At 41.3% G+C, this 16,399-nt stretch overlaps 1 long non-coding RNA gene across 11 annotated transcripts in view; it reads right to left on the reverse strand.

Moving 5' to 3' along the window:
- The window catches only part of Gm31615, a 151,558-nt gene that overhangs the window by 42,559 nt on the left and 92,600 nt on the right, over positions 1-16,399 (reverse strand). The gene's annotated exons all lie outside the window — the stretch shown is intronic.

Below are 16,399 nucleotides of genomic sequence, written 5' to 3' on the forward strand. Positions count from 1 at the left end.
CCCTGTACACCACAAAACTATTTAAATCATGCTCTTTTTATTTTAAACTTTTAAATTTTGGATGCTCGTGGACGTTCAGCTGAGTGTTTTGGCATCCGCACACTTGCACTATGTATTCTTCAGTGAAGTGGAAGGACTCTATGACAGGCAAATGGCCTGGACCCGACCTTGTACTCATTTGGGGACAAGGTCACATTTGTAGTTTTTTCACAGGAAGAAAATGGGTCTCCGTGGTTGCCAGAAAGGCTGATGCAACAAATGAAACAGTCCCACACTCCTACTGATTCCCTTACTGAAGAAGAAGAAGAAGAAGAAGAAGAAGAAGAAGAAGAAGAAGAAGAAGAAGAAGAAGAAGAAGAAGAAGAAGAAGAAGATGATGATGATGATGGTTCCCATATGTGGTGAAATTTCCTGGGCCTATGTTCCGGACCCACCACTGATACATCCAGCAGTGTGGTCCAGACCAGAGATTCTCATGACCAGTAATAATACCCAAGTTCCCTGATCTCCTTAGACAGGGGAGTCAATTTATAATAAGACCGTGACTTTCAATGCATTTGGTGATGGGATTCCTGTTTGCTTTGTGAAAAATAGTATAAATGATTGGTGTATTTCTGTGTTTCTTCAAACTTGGAAGAAAAAAGTTTCACAAACTGTAATTCAAAGCGTAGAGATAGATAGGCATGCCTAAGCATTATACGGGATTTGCCCCTGATCCTCATGATCTACGACCTGGTGGATCTGTACCCACAGTGAGTGTGGGACAGGCATTTTACAAAGTTATTAGAAAGAATGTTTTAATCAACCCCCAATGTGGTTTAATGTTTCCAATAAAATGCAAATTATTGATTGGGCAGGGAATCAATCAAACATTGGGCAAAAGGAGACATCCATAGGCCTTTGGCAATCAGAAGCAGACCACTTCCAATGGCATACCTGGAAGTTAGCTGCAGCTAAGTATGAAGTCACATTGGCTCTAGATAAAATTAAGGCAAGATCTGGAATTCGAACAAGTGTTAGTGCATATGTTAAGGCTCCCAATCTTTTATTAATTGGTCATGTTAAAATTACCTTTGTTTCTTCTACGGTATTCAATGTAAATTGTATTGATTGTACACTTTCTAATTGTGTTAGTGTGTTGAAACCTGGCATGTCTGTTATGGTGGTTTATCAACCAGCTTTTGTTTTATTGCCTGTGAGTATGACAAGACCTTGGTATTCTGAAAAAATCTTGCAAGTAGTGGACGAATTGAGTCAGGCTTTAAGCAGAAGCAAGAAGGTAGTGGGCTTGATTATTGTTGGCATAGCAGCTTTAGTTTCATTAATAGCTAACACCACTGCTTCTGCAATCGCTTTGACACAAGAAGTTAAAGACAGCTACTTTTGTTAACCATTTAGCAAAAAAAAAAAAAAAAATGCTTCTAATGTTCCGCATATTCTTAAGGATTTAGATAGGCGTTTGGAACATCGGATTGATGCCCTTTATGATACTATTCAAATTATTGGAAGGAGGTTCAGAGTTTAAAAGTAAGGAGCCATCTTGAGTGTCATGCTAAATACCAATTGACTTGTGTTACTTTTAAAACTTATAATGATAGTCACTATAATTGGAAAAAGTTCAAAGACACTTGCAGGGTATTTGGCATAATTCTAACACCTCTGTGGATGTTTTAACTTTGCATATGGAGATTATGAGTTTAAAGAATGCTGCTCCACTGAGCTTTGATGCTGAAGATAACGCTGGTAAAATTATTCATGAATGGCATGCACAGCTTGATCATGCTAGTCCTTCTTGTCCTGGGAATACTTTTATTCCTGCCCAGTGTGATAAAACTTCCCTTTAACAACATCAACATGTTGGCAGCCAAAATACATGGTTTGAAACTAAAAATAGACCCCCAGACTGAATTATTAATTTAACAGGCTGGGAGCCAACGAGGGATAAGATTCTGCCCAGATCCTTGCCAACCTAAGACAGAACACCATTGATTTGATAATGCATATTCCACAATGGGTAAGGAAGGCATTCTTGTCAGAATGACCTAAATCAGGCACTGTCTTGTTTATGAACTACAAAAGGGGGAGATGTGGAGAGCTGTTGGGGCTACTTGGCAGGGATTTGACATTGGACCAGGACAAGGAAATGGGCTTCAGGTAGGAATTTGACATTGGGTCATGACAAGGAAGTAAACTCGGGCAGGAATCTAATTTTAGGCAGAACAGGGAAGTAGGCTTCAGGCATGACTATAACTTTGGACTAGGACTGGGAAGTGAGCTCGGATATTTTGGTCATCCTGATAAGCCCTTCGAAACAGTGATCCCGGCACTTTGTTTATTGCCTTGCTTGGTCCTTGACTATTTGTGTTTATTGTATTGCTTGTTCCTCCACTTAAGACTACCTTATTACTTGCATGTAATGGGTTCAGGAAGATTCTAGAGGCTAAACAACTATAATACTGGAGATAAAGACATTATAAAATGATGTAAGGCTCTGCTTCCCGGAAGCTTCGCTATAAATCTTTCTCCTTTTGTCAGTTTCTAAATAAATTGTGTTTCTGTTTCCTTTTTTTATTCAGGCAGTATTTTGAAAAACCACGCTTTAATTTTGAAGGAGTCTTGAGTCTATTTTTGCCATGTTTCCACATTCCTGTGTTAATTTCTACCCTAATTGAATTGGAGGCAGAGAATGCACTTTACGAAATCTTTATGTCTTGGAATTTATTAACATTATCTTTGGGTCAAGTGCACAATCATTTTTATGAATATTCCATAAGCAACTGAAATTGCGGTGCTTTTTCTGCTTATAGAAATCTATGTCAACAGGAGTAACATATTTGTGGGAATTGAATGTACTTTGCCTTTTACATTTTCATGTGTGTTAAAAATTGCTTTACTCCTTAGTACTCCATTGCCTTATGTGGGGCTCAGCAAAGTTAAAGCAGTGATTGGGAAGTTTATTTATCATTAATTTTATTATATTTCTTATTTACGTGTATATGTATGTGCTCATGGGCTATGACACTCATGGTGTGGATGGCAGAAGACAACTTTTAGGAGTCAATTCTCTCTTTCCATCATATGGGTTCTGGGTATCAAATTTAGATGAGGTAGATGTGGTGGTTTGAATATGCTTGGCCCATGGGAAATGGTGCTATTAGGAGGTGTGGCCTTCTTGGAGTGGGTGTGGCCTTGTTAGAGGGAGTATGGCCTTGCTGGAGTAGGTATAGCCTTTCTAGAGTGAGTGTGGCCTTGCTGGAATGGGTGTGGCCTTGTTGGAATGGGTGTGGCCTTGCTGGAATGGGCGTGGCCTTGTTGGAGGAAGTAGGTCAATGGGGTAGGGGAGAGGCTTTGAGATCCTGTGCTTTAAAAGCTCTGTAGAGGGTGGAAGAATCTTCTCTTAGCTGCCTTCAGATCAGAGTGTAGAACTCTGGGCTCCTCCAGCATAAAGTCTGCCTGCACACTCATACGTCCCACGATGATGATAATGGACTGGACCTCTAAAATGATAAGCCAGCACCACTTAAAAGTTTTCCTTTATAAGAGTTGCCTTGGTCTTGGTGTCTCTTCACAGCAATGGAAACCCTGATTAACACAGTATGGAAGCTTGGCAACAAGCGTCTTTACCTACTGAACTGTTGTACTGGCCTGGTTTGGGTGTTTTTGCTTTGACACACATCCTTAACATGCAACTCAGGATGATCTTTGATTCATCATCCTTCTGCCTCTGCCTCTAAGGTGCACATCTTCTTGATGAGACAGTCCTTGCTTGTCTAAACTGTTTGTTCACAGTGAAGACTAGATTCATACAACTTACTCAGGATGGACCAGAGATTAAATGCCTTTTGCAGGATGGAATGTGTAGGAAGGGATGCTTATTGTCCAAACCCTTGGAGCCCATCTAGATACTTCATTAACATGGAGAACTCTGGGTTCTAGGCTATGTGACTAGTTGCCATTGTCTTCATGTGGGGTGTCGTGGTCACATGCTCCAGAAGAGGAACGGGGTCGGGAGTAGACAAATAGCCTACCATTCTCAGGTATGAGGATTACTGGGGTTCTGAATCCACTCAACTCTCCCAGTTTTTTGTCTGGTGACATGGTTCTATGCTAAGTGTGGCCCCCAAGACCTGAAGTCTGCATGTAGCCCCTGGGACCCTGCCCCCAAGTTAATTCTGATTGGTGAATAAAGATGCCAATAGACAATAATTGGGCAGAAGAGACATAGGTGGGGTTGATGTTTCTCTGGCTTGTGGGAGAGAAGACCACAAGGAAGTGGGGGGGGGGGGAGAAGGGAGCCATCATGGAAGAAGTGCAGGAGGGAGAAGAGTGGTATAAGAGCAGCCCAGATGGAACACAGTAAATAATAAGTGATAACTGGGGGTTATCAAAAGTAAGATTCTAAGAGCATGGAGGGTAAGCAGCTGCCCAGCTATTGTGCTGCCTAAGACATATTTAAAAATATAAAGACTGTGTGTGTGTGTGTTTCACCTGAGAACATAAATGACCTAAGGTGCGAAAAAGCTCCATGCCAGGGTTTGTAATATACTTTACTATAAAACTAGACTTTGGAAACAAGTCTCTGGCCCAAGAGTGTGTCCTAAATTACTTACATTCCAGTGGTGTATCTATCTGAAGCCAGGTCTGAGTATAGGGTAAACCATGGGTTGACGGAACTCAGTTGTGCAGAGCTTCCCATTACATCACCATTTCTGGCTTAGCCTTAGCTTCTATTAAGAGTAAAGATGAATTTTTAGGAAACTTTGTTCAGGCTGAAGTCTAGGAGGGAGTAGTTGGGAGGGATACTGATGCCAGAAGTGGGATACAGTGCTTAGAAGTGATAGAATAAAGAAAGCTAGAATCAGAGGTGATCCTAGCTGTCCACTGAGATCTCCTGGAGGTATGTCTCCTCTCCCGTCATGCAGGGAAGACCTGAGATATAACTCTATGTGTATTTCATGGTAAGGTGAGGAAGTGAAAGAGCCTCATTTCCTCATTTCCTGTCATGGAGGGCATCAGAAGTCCCCACATAACATGGGGAAGCTAGACTCTAGGGTGAGGGCTGAGCTGGCTCTTCCACGGGGGCATGAAGGAGGGGTAGACTGATACTGGTTTAACTCGGTGGAGCATATACCCTAAGAGTACCTGGTATGGTCTGTCTGTGTGTCTTACTCCTCACTCACATGGTATGATCCTGACCCTGAAGTAGTTGGGGGAGAGGACCTTATTGGAGGTGACTGGAGGTAGAATCCTCCCACAGGCGGTCAGTGTGGCATGTAGAACCGAAGGATCTCTTCTGCTACTTGGATAACACAGTTAAAAAGTCCCCACCTATGAACCAGAATTAGTTCTTTACCAGACATCGAGCCTGTGGACTTCCTAACATCCAGAGTAGTGAGAAGTAAATTTTTGTTGTTTATGAACCGTCCTATGTGCAGTATTTTGTTATAGCAATCTGAAAGGACAAAGATCCTGCCAGCTCCTAATCAGGAGCCTTACTGAGTCAAGACAAGGAAGCACAAGGCCACCAACCAGATCGCTACCACCAGACTAGATGGGCACAGATTCCCTAGCCAGGTCCTTCCCAAGGCCAGGCCCTCCTTACCTGCATAACAGACACCTCTTAAGAGATGTAAGAACTGAAAGAAAGAATCTACAGTCCTGAGCAATTGACCAAGGATGATAAGCTGCCCAGGGGAGACCCAGTCCTTACTTAACTGGCCTTCACGCTTGTTCAGGAAGACCCCGTGACAACGGTAGAGAAGAGTGACACATTGGCTGTGGTATTTTGTTTCTTCCTTTTTTTCATTTTGTATTTCTGAGGTTTAAAAATAAAACTTTATTTGCCATTTGTCAGCTTCCCATAATGTTGTTGTTCATTTTCTTATAGTTCTCTTCTTCCCTCATCTACTGTTTGACAATACAAGCTGCCAGATTCTGAAAGACAAGAGGTTTCCTTTTCCTAACTGGAAGTAGTTTTACCACAGTCTTCTGACTCTATTCCTCCTTCATACATACTTCACTGTTTTATAACCTCCAAACCATTACATTTTCCTCAAATTCTTCCTTGCCCTTATAAAATGTCCTTTGCCGTGGTGGCGCACGCCTTTAATCCCAGCACTTGGGATGCAGAGGCAGGCGGATTTCTGAGTTCGAGGCCAGCCTGGTCTACAGAGTGAGTTCCAGGACAGCCAGAGCTACTCAGAGAAACACTGTCTCGAAAAACCAAAATAAATAAAAAATAGATAGATAGATAGATAGATAGATAGATAGATAGATAGATAGATAGATAGATAGATAAAATGTTCTTTTCCAGTCATATTTAATGTGTGCAAGCTTGAAGTCTATACGACCAGATCATACCTTATGTAATGTGTGCAAGCTTGAAGTCTATACGACCAGATCATAGTTTATGTAGTGTGTGCAAGCTTGAAGTCTATACGACCAGATCATACCTTGGGTGCTCCTGCTCCCTTGTGCATTGGAGCCCGATGGCTACCTTGACTAAGTAGGCATCAGGTGGTTTAAAACGACAGGGCTGGAGGCTGGAGTATGAAGCTGTTGACAGAGACCTGTTCCTCTGAAGGTCATTGTGGGGGCATTCTTCTGTCTCCAGTGGGTCATGTGCTCACTGGACTCCTGCTGGCCTTGGGTTTATGCATACTTCTCTAATAACACAGTCATCTTCTATTTCAGTGTCTGCTTTTGTAGCCAAATGTCAGCATTTTATAAACACATGGGTCATATTGAGTTAGGATTCATCCCAATGACCTCATTTTGACTTGATTATCACTGTAAAGACCCTATATTCGAGAAAAAACACATTCTGAGGTATTGAGGTCTGATGTTTTGTCTGAGATTGTTTTATTGACCAAGACTCACTATCTATCTCAGGCTTACCTTGAACCCAAGATCTGTCTACTTCAGCCTTCTCGTTCTAAGTCTACAGGTATGCGCCATTGTGCCTCATGTGTCCAATTTAAACACATTTAATAGTTTGATTCTTCCTTTATTTTATTTTTGAGACACACTCGCATATAACCCAGAGTAGATGTGAGCTAGCTACGTATTAGAAGATGACTTTGAACTACTGAGCCTCTTGCCTCTACCTCTCAACTGCTGGGACCCAGGTGTATATCACCAAGCTGGGTTTATGTGGCTCTGAGGATCAAATCCAGGCCTTTGTCCACGTTAGTCAAGCATTTTATCTACCGAGTCACATGCCCTGTTAGTTTCTTGCATTTTTTTTGTCTCCTACACATCTATTTTTGTCTCATCACACTTCAGTGTTTGTTTTCTAAGGTATCAAAACTTGAGAGGTTGGATAGATGGCTCAGCATCTATCCAAGAACACATACTGGTCACCAAGGAACCAGATTCGCTCCTAGCACCCATATTGGGTGACTCACAACTGTAGCTCTTGCTCCAAGGAACCCAAATTCTCCAGCTTCCCTGGGCACCAAGCATGTGTGTGGTACACAAACATATGCAGGCAAAACACCCAGAGTCATAAAATAAGGCAAGAATTCTCAAAGGTTGGGATCCAGGTTATCTTTCCACCCGTATCAAATGACTATGTTTCCAGCATGGCTCAATAACCTTCCTGCACAGTCTGCAACCACACTGGCTTGGTTTTTTTAAATTTTTACTATGAATTGTGTTTTATTTATGGTTTGCACACTGTCTCCTACATGTTTTCTATCTTATGCTATTTTGAGATCTTTATTCCAAATTTAATTTTGATTCATTTGAAGAAGTTCTCAACCAATCTTTTTTTTTTTTTTTTTTTTTTTGGAAAGCACATGTTTCTAAATAATTTCTGTTTGTCCTATTCCATTGTGTATCTGTCTTTTGCTTTTTATATAAATATGATGATGACTTGGCTCAGATCAAAGGCTTTATCTGTCAACTCTGTCAGCGTTGTTTAACTAGTCTTGAGACTACTATTCACAAATGAGAAATATGACCCCAGCCTTACTATCTTTTCATTTGACAACTCCATCTATCTGAAAGCTTCCAAAGTTTCCTGTCTAGTCTTTGGGTTTAGGAATTTTCCTGGGATTTGGTCAGGTTTGTGTCTTTCTTCTGAATTCTACCTGGCACTTCACAAGCCTTTCCCATTCTTTTTTTTTTAAGTTCAGGAATATTCTGTTTCTCTCCTTTCTGTTTCTTTCCTTTCTAGTGATGGTTAGTCCCATGTCAATGTGACACAAGCTAGAGTTATCTGAAAGGAGGGATCCTCAATAGAGAAAAATGTCCTCATAAGATCCACCTGGAGGAAACTTTCTTAATTAATGGATGAAGGGGGAAGGATCAGCCTGCTGTGGGTGGTGTGATGCTGAAGTCCTGCTTGGCTATGTGGAAAGGGATGGTGTAACATGGTTTCTTGCCCCTGGAAAGTAGCCAGCAGGGCATGGGCCTCCACTGATGTTGATGGTTGCTGGGTGTAAGACTTGTTTGTATAAATCTCAGCACTTGGGAGGCAGAAGCAGGCAGATTTCTGAGTTCGAGGCCAGCCTGGTCTAGAAAGTGAATTTCAGGACAGCCAGAGCTATACAGAGAAACCCTGTCTCAGGGAAAACAAACAAACAAACTTGTTTGTATAAAAAAATATATTTTTGACTTCATGCTCCTCATTCAGGAAATATTCTCCCTGGCAAGGTTATTGACTCCATGATAATCAGAAACAGTACAAGTCAAGTGCAGAAGGCAAGGGTGTATCTATGTCCTTAAAAAAAATGGAAAATGCTGTGACCTTAAGGCTGTGGGAAACAATTCTGAAAACATGAGTTCAAAAATATACAATTTCTCATCTATGCAAAATATAAGGATGCATTATAAATTATATGAAGGGCTTCATGGACCTAGAAGAACAGAGGCAGATGAACTATGACCCAGCTTGTCAGAAAAATACAAAGTCAGGCAGATTTCTGAGTTCAAGTTCAGCCTGGCACAGAGTGAGATTAGGCTCAGGCGTGGTAGGAATGGCATTCTCAGAGTGAGATCCCACCTAGCTAGCTTATTGTCTGTACTTACAAAGGCAAGCAGATCTCTGAATTCATGTGCAGTGCTAAGGCTTGTTAATTCTTTCTAATAATCAGGGGGCTAGGGTCAGGGGATGCTGAGTCATGGGGGCTAGGGTCAGAGGATGCTGAGTCATGGGATAATCAAAAGGGACCTGGGGTAATGACTGAATTTGTAAATAAGAGACTCGACTTTTGATCTGCAAAAGATGAGCCATCCAGAGAGTTTTTAGAATTTCAAGAGCGCTGTCTTCAGAAAGAGCTTTCTGGAAAGCTGTCTCAAGCTGAACACACACACACACACACACACACACACAGACACACACACAGAGCAATCTGGAAAGCTGTTGAGCAGAACATAGACCATCAGTTTGTACCCCACAATTAACTTCAAGTAGTTCTTTTTGACTCTTTCAAACACCTCTTCTCTTGGGAACCCCTCTTCAAACAGATGCTGGCCCTTGGCAGTACCAGACCTGGGCTGATAGTCCTAGATTCTACAAGGAAGCAGACTGAGCAACCCATAAGGAGCAAGCTAGAAAGCAGCCCTCCTCCATGGCTTTTATATTAGCTTCTGCCTCCAGGTTTCTGCCCTGCCTGAGTTCCTGTTCTAGCCTTTGGTGATGTACTACAATGTAGAAATGTAAATCCAATAATCCCTGTCCTTCCCAACTTGCTTTTTGGTCATGGTATTTTGTCACAGTAATAGAAGCCCCAAATAACTAACTTACTGAGATATTTCCTTTCTTTCTATTGGTCTCTTATAGTACAGGTTGGCCTCAAATTTAACCTGTAGTGGAAGATAGACATTAAACTTCTCATCTTTCATCTTCTCAGTGCTGAGACAATATTTCTGAGCTATTTTTGTTACCACAATATATATAAATACATATGTAAATATATATTTATATGTAATATATATTTATATTCATATATGTATGTGTGTGTGTTTCAATTCTTGCTTAAGGTATTGTACCTATGTAATTCATAAAAATACAATGTTAAATTCTAGTCCCTTAAGAAACTGCTATTATATACTGTTCAGGTGTTCAGGATAATAAAGAAATGCAAGTCACTCAATCAAACTTGTGGTCATGTTAGATGCTAGTTTAGTTAGTTATAGAAATATGTATCCTAGTTGAACAGATAGTAGGTAGCTATAAAAAAGCAACATTTACTTATTTGAATATACTTTAGATAGATGGTCTTCAAACACCTCAGAGATCTACAAAATACGGCACTTAAAGCTCTTTTATTAACATAAGGCTTTTCACGACAGTGAGACATGTCTGCTCCTTGGCCACACCCCAATACTACTTCAAAGAAGATGATCAGCATCGAAAAACCTCCTTATGGAGTCTGCTTCTTTGTGGCAAGCTGCCATTGGGCTAGAAACTGCCCTTGCCTCAACTGCAGACAGCATGCTGTCCAAACTGGACAGATGTGATTCAGGGAAGTCAACTGCCGAACTTTGCTGAGAAAAGATAAGCAGTCCTTCATATTTCTGCTTTGCAGAAAAGTCTGTCAGATATTCTGGACCAGAAGGCCAAAGACGGATGCTCCAAAAACACAGAGAAGCCTTGGGTGACTGTCTAGGTAGCCAGCAACTTTGGTCATCGCTATAGTTTTGGAAGCCACATCCCTGTACTTCCTGCATACTCAAGGTAATATTTATTTCTTCTCAGGTCTCTGATGAGGTTGAAGACTAGATAGTTATAGTCTTACAATCAAGCTTAAATTGTTTTTGATTTGAGAAAAATTTTAAAGTCTACGAAGTTATTTTTAGGTTTTTAAACACAAGTTTGGATAGAAAATGATTTAAGTATAGAGTTATAAATCCACCAAGATAGGATAGATAATAGAGTACTTTTTCCAAGGTTAACGAACACAAATGGACTGGACATTGTGAATATAATTTCACTTGATAAGTTTTCATAATTATTATTATACGTAGCTTATTAATATAAGACAAAGAGCTGTGGACTAAAAGGGGAAAATGTTGGGGGTATGTGCACTGTGTATTCAGATGCTGACTTCTACGCCTAGACATCTGGTTACAGTCTGGACGATGGCCTGGTCAAGCATCTCCAGTCTCTATGTGATGTAAGAATTGTTTCCCATCACCTCTGATTGATTAATAAAGAGCTGATCAGTCAAATAGCTGGGCAGAAGAGAATAGGGCAGGACTTCCAATCCAAGTCAGAGGATCTGAGAGAGTGGAGAAGGACCATGAGGAAGAGAAGAGAGTGGAGAGACCTTGCGGAAGGGCCAGTATTCTCCAGGAACAGACTCCAAGGAAGCAACCAGCATATTGTCAGTAGCTTGTTAATAGAAACACTGGCTTTCTGTGTCATTTATTTAGGAACTAAAATAAGTTAGAAACGGCACAGAAACTCCCTGCAGCTATTTGGGAGCAAAGGGGGTGTGGAATCAAATTTTGGGCTTTGTGCGAGTTGGTTAAGCACTCTACTACTGAGCTACACTCCTAGCTCCAGAGTTGTTTTTTTCATTCAAGTTGGTGAGAGGACAGTTGTCTTCTGAGTTTGTGAAATTTTGTTGTATATGTGTGCTGGCTCATCTTATATCAACTTCACACACAAGCTAGAGTTATCTGAGAGATCCTTAATTTAGAAAATGCTTCCATGAGATATGGTACTTTCTTAATTAGTGATTGATGGGGGAAGGCCCAGCCCATTGTGAGTGGTACCATTCCTGGGCTGGTGGTCCTGGGTTCTATCAGAAAGCAGGCTGAGCACGCTATGAGGACAAAGTCAGTAAGCGGCAGACCTCCAGTGTTTCTGCATCAGCTCCTGCCTCCAGAATCCTGTCTTGTTTGAGTTCCTGTCCTGACTTCCACTGATGAAGAGCAGCAATGTGGAAATGTAAGATGAATAAACCTTTTCCTCCCCAGCTTGCTTTGGTCATGGTGTTTCATCACAGCGACACACATAAGAGAGCATTCTGCTACCTCTGAGTCTCACCCTCGCCCTGAGATTTCTAGCTTCACTTAGTTTTCTCGAGCGATTCCTCTGTGCCTCCTCAGTAAGTGACTGGCTCGCCTGTGGCTAACAAGATGCTTAGCCTTCTTTCCTGTACGCTAACCTGACTCTCCCCTTGCTTCGGTTGCCTTCACAGCAGTGTTGAAGCACAGGGGTGATCATCCTGGGTTTGTCCTTTGTCCTGAAGGACTCACCAAGAGATTTAGAGACGCCTTTTATGTTCCTCCGTGAAGTGTGATATTTGCTTTCAGTTTTGAACTTCCCATGCTTCATGACTGTAAACTTTATTATTCTGTATCCATTCCTCCTTTATACTATGTCCTTACGTGTTTCAAAAACAGAGTATACGGGATGGAGTTTCCAAGGTGATGGAACCTTTGAAAGCTACGCTCAGAAACTTAGAGGGAAGCCGTGTGCCTCCTCTCCTTTTCTCGTGGTGTGCAGTAGAATCCTGAAACACGCCAGCCCATATCTCCCCGGGTGCTGGAGAGAGAGCTTTGGCAGTTAAGAGTACTTGTTCTTGCAGAGAAAACCTAATGATTCTTTGAATTTTCTCAGTGTCTGTTGTTATGTCTCCTCCCTTTTCATTTCTGATTTTGTTTATTTGGGTACTGTCTCCCTATCTTTTGACTAGTTTGGTTATGGGTTTGTCTATCTACTTGATTTTCTCAAAGAACCACATCTTGTTTTTGTTGATTCTTTGTATTGTTCTTTTTGTTTCTAACTGATTCATTTCAACCCTGATTTTGATAATTTCCTGCCTTCTCCTCCTCTTTGGCGTGTTTGATTCTTCCTCTTTTTCCCCTAGATCTCTCAGATGAACTTTTAAATTGCCGATATGTGAACTTTCTGATTTCTTTATGGAGGCACTTAGTGTTGTGAACTTTCCCCTTAGCGCGGTTTTTATTGTGTCCTAAAAATCTGAGTATAGTGTGCCTTCATTTTCAATCAGTTCTAGAAAGTTTTTAATTTTTCTTTCTATTTCTTCCCTGACTCAGAGACATTGAGTAGAGAGTTGTTCAGTTCCCATGACTGTGTAGGTTTTCTGGTAATTCAGTTGTTGACGTCCAGCTTTAATCCATGGTGGCCTGATAAGGTAGAAGGCATTATTTCAATTTTCTTATATCTTTTGAGGCTTGCTTTGTGACCAACTATATGGTCAATGTGGGGAAGGATCCATGAGGTTCTGAGAAGAAGGTATATTCTTTTGTGTTTGGGTGAAATATTCTGGAGATGTCTGTTAGGTTCATTTGATTCATGATGCCAGGTAGTTTCATTATTTCTCTGTTTAGTTTTTGTCTGGATGACCTACTAACTGGTGAGAGTGGGGTGGTGAAGTCTCCCAATATCAATGTATGTGGTTGGTTCTCCAGGGCAATGGACCTTGAGAGGAAGCCTGGTAAGGACAAGCTAAAAGGCTAGATGCCCCCAAGACCCTAAAGGGTCAGTAGGAGCTTTGCCTGTTCCCTTCACCAGGTCCATCAAGTAGCCACGGCCCCCATAGATTTGTGGCCATCAGTCATGGTAATGGCAACTTCCCAAGTCCTTCCACATGTAGATGAGGCATCCCTAAGACCTCAGACCAAGACAATAGGGAAGAAGTGACCACGGTCAAGTAGGCTCAAAACAGAGTTCTCCATGCTAATGAGGTACCTAACAATGCCAGGAAGGCATTGCCAATAAGCTTCTCTTCCTAGACGTTCCTCCCTGCAAAAGGTATTCAAACTCAGGCCCACCCAGAGAAGTGGGGTATGGCTTTATGCATCCATTTTCTGCCATGACAACAAACTGTTAGGAACCAAGGACTGCCTCTTTTTACCAGGATCTGCTGTGGGGAGCCATGAAGAAGGCCTTTGCCCACAGTGCCACAGTCTAATCTCCCATAGAAGGCCTCTCTGATCTCCCAGCCACAATCACCACCAAGTTTGCCACTGTCAAACCAAGAACTATCCTGACTGGGACAAGCCAGAACCCCCCACCCCCATCCCCAAGGCTAGATGAAGTCTTTTGGCACCACCCCTACCCCATTCTGTTCTCTGCTCTTCTGTGACCCCCAGCAGAGCTTGGAAACCCCACAGCCCCAGCCTCATGGCAGGCCCAGGGACCCCTGAACTAGCTGCAGATTTCCCATATCTCATCCTTGTGTTTAGGGCATAGATGTTCAGAATTGAGATATTGTCTTGGTAGATTTTTTTCTTTGATGAATTTGAATTGTCCTTCTGTTCTCTTTTTATGAATTTTGGTTAAATGTCTATTTTAATATATATCAGAATGGCTACTCCAGCTTGCCTCTTGAGTCTGTTTGCTTGCAAAGCTTTTTTCTGGTCCTTTACTCTGAGGTAATGCCTATCGTCATCATTGAGGTGTGTCTCTGCATGTGACAGGATGATGGGTCCTGCTTTCACATCCATGCTGTTACCCTTCATCATTTTATTAGGGGATTGAGTTCATCGATGTTGAGAGATATTAATGACCAATTGTTGTTAGTTCCTGTTGTTCTGATGGTGGTGGTGGTGGTGGTGTGTGTGTGAACTTCCCTTGTTTTGCTAACATTTTCTTGGTTGTAATTATCCTCCTTGGGTTGAAGGTTTTCTCCTAGTATTTTCTTTGGGGCTGGGTTTGTGCATAGATGTTGTTTGAATTTGAGTTTGTCTTGAAATACCTTATTTTCTACATCTATGGTTTTGCTGAGTATAGAAGTCTAGGTTGGTATCTATGTTTTTGTTTTGTTTTGTTTTAAAGGTTATAAGATATCTAGCTTTTTGAGTCTCTCTTGAGAACTTGGATGTAATTAGGATAGGTCTACATATGTATGCTTTTTCCTTGCCACTTTTAATATTCTTTGTTCTGTAGATTTTGTGCTTTGATTATTATGTGGCAGGAGGAGGATTTTCTTTTCTCGTCCAGTCTAATTGTTCTATAAACTTCTTCAATGTTTATAGATATCATTTTCTTTATGTTGGGAATGTTTTCTTCTATGATTTTGTTGAGAATATTTTCTGGGACTTTTCATCCTCTTCTATTCCTGTTATTCTTAGGTTAGGTCTTTTCATGGTATCCCAGATTTCCTGGATGTTTTATGATGTCAGGATTGCCTTAGATTTAATGTTTTCTTTCACTGATGTATCAATTTCTTCTATTGTATCTTTTGTTCCTGACACTCTCTCCTCATCTCTTGTATGTTGTTGGTGACTCCTGTTCTCTTCCCTAGGTTTTCCATCTCAAGAATTCCCTCAGTTTGTGTTTTCTTTATTGTTTCTATTTTCAGTTTCAGGTCTTGCACGGTTAATTGTATTTTCCTGTATTGCTTTAAGGGATTTAATTGTTTCTTCTTTAAAGGCCTCTACCTGATCAATTTTATCTTCCTGTATTGCTTTAAGGAATTTGTTCCTCTTTAAAGGCTTCTATCATCTTTATAAGATTGGATGTAAGATACTTTTCTTGTGCATTGGTTGTGTTAGGATATCTAGGGCTTGCTGTAGGAGCTGAGTTCTGAAGGCGTCATATTGCCTGTTTTTTTTGTTAATTCTGTTCTTTTGAAGGCCTTTAGCTATCTGAATGGCTTTAGTCCCTGGATATTCCTTTTGAGGAAGGTATTGGGAGGGGGCCTAACCTCAGTGATCCTTGTGTGGAAGACCTCTGATGGGTATCCTTGGGCTGAATGGTTTCAGGTCTGATGAAGGTGGGCAGAGAGGTGGCAGGATAATCAATGTCTGATGGAGATAGCAGGAGGCTGAGGGATGCTGAGGGTGCCCCAGAGGACTCAGTAAGCAGGGAAGATGGGTGTGGGGAGAGACTACTCCATGTATTTTCTTTTAAATTAAAATTTATTTATTTACTTGTGTGGCGGTGGGTGAGGAGGGGTGGGGGAGTGTGTGCTATGTGGCATGTGTGGAGGTCAGAGGACAACTTGCAAGCATTGGTTCTCTCCTTCTACCATGTGAGTCTCAGGGATCAAATTCAGGCCATCAGTCAGGCTTGCAGGAGCCTTTACCTACTAGTCCAGCTCTTTCCTGTATCAGCTAACCAGGTATGCTGGAGATAGACAAAGGGAAGAAGAGGCAGGAACCTTTCCTGCTCCTTTGAGTCCTTATATATCAGTTAAAGGGTGAGTCTGATGCCATAAACCAAGATTTAAAATAAAAACACCAGAATAGGCTTTTTGCAACTCCTACTGTCTGTATTAATTGTGAAATACACACGCATATACAAACTATGGAATATGAGTCGCTTAATCTTATTGGTTCTGCTTGAGTTAGTATTTGCATCTGAAACTGATGTATGACATAAAGATAAACGGTAAATTTTACACTAATAGCTTGAAATTTTACTCTCCCTTTACTTGAAATGACATCACACAGCAAATGGAAACACTGTGAC

This window comes from Mus musculus, chromosome 17 (assembly GCF_000001635.26).
Source record: "Mus musculus strain C57BL/6J chromosome 17, GRCm38.p6 C57BL/6J".
In the NCBI taxonomy this organism is placed as follows: Eukaryota; Metazoa; Chordata; class Mammalia; order Rodentia; family Muridae; genus Mus; species Mus musculus.